Source organism: Chrysochloris asiatica, unplaced genomic scaffold, assembly GCF_000296735.1.
Source record: "Chrysochloris asiatica unplaced genomic scaffold, ChrAsi1.0 scaffold00208, whole genome shotgun sequence".
Taxonomy (NCBI): domain Eukaryota; kingdom Metazoa; phylum Chordata; class Mammalia; order Afrosoricida; family Chrysochloridae; genus Chrysochloris; species Chrysochloris asiatica.
The window spans coordinates 1468333-1469525 of record NW_006408726.1 but is presented as its reverse complement, the minus strand read 5'-3'; positions in this window follow the sequence as shown (position 1 = coordinate 1469525).

Below are 1193 nucleotides of genomic sequence, written 5' to 3'. Positions count from 1 at the left end.
GCAAATAATCCCAAGAATCTGGGTTATATGAAGAAAAACATGGCACCAGGATTCGAGGAAAACTCATTAACAACCTGAGATATGCAGATGATACAACCTTGTTTGCTGAAAGTGAAGAAGACTTAAAATACTTACTAATGAAGATCAAAGACCACAGCCTTTGATATGAATTGCATTTCAATACAAAGAAAATAAAAATCTTCACCATTGGACCTATAAACAACATTCTTATCAACAGAGAAAAGATTGAAGTTGTCAAGGACTTCATTCTTCTTGGATCAATTATCAATGCTCATGGAAGCAGTAGTCAAAAAATCAGATGACATATTGCATTAGGAAAATCTGCTGCACAAGACCTTTTTAACGTGTTGAAGAGCAAAGATGCCAGCTTGAGGAATAAGGTGTGCGGAAGCTGGACAGTGAATAAGCCAGACCATAGAAGAATTGATGCATTTGAGTTATGGTGTTGGAGGAGACTATTGAAAATGCCACGGGCTACCAAAAGAACAAATAGGTCTGTGTTTGAAGAAGTGCAGCCAGAGAGCTCCTTGGAGGCCAGGATGGCCAAACTTCATCTTTCATGCTTTGGACATATTGTCAGGAGGGACCAGTCACTGGAGAAGGATATCATGTTCAGTAAAGTGGAGGATCAGAGAAAAAGAAGAAGACCTCCAGTGAGATGGATTGGCAAGGTGGTAACATCAATGCGCTCAAGCTGGCAACAATTGTGAAGTTGGCCAAGGACCAGGCAGTGTTTCATTCTGTTATGCATAGGGTCGCTATGAGTCAGTATTGACTCGATGGCATTTAACAACAATAACATGGACTGCCAGAAGAGCAAATATGTATTGCAAGAAGTACAACCAGAATGCTCCTTAGAAGCCAATATCATCAGGCTTTGTCTTCATGCTTCAGACATATTATCAGGAGGGACTAGTCCTTGGGAAGGACATTATACTTGGTAAAGTGTGTATGTGTGAAAGGGGAGTTCAGTGAAAAATAGAAAAACCCAAAGTGAGATTGATTGGTGCAGTGGCAGTAACAAGGGCTCAAAAGTTAATAATGACCCCTAAGAACTGGATTGAACCTCAGCATAGTGATCCTGCTTGGTCACCTTAGAGCAAGTGGTGGGCCGGCAACGTCGGGCGCATGGGGTCCCCAGCTGATCTCCTCCCTCCCTGCCTTCCTCGGAT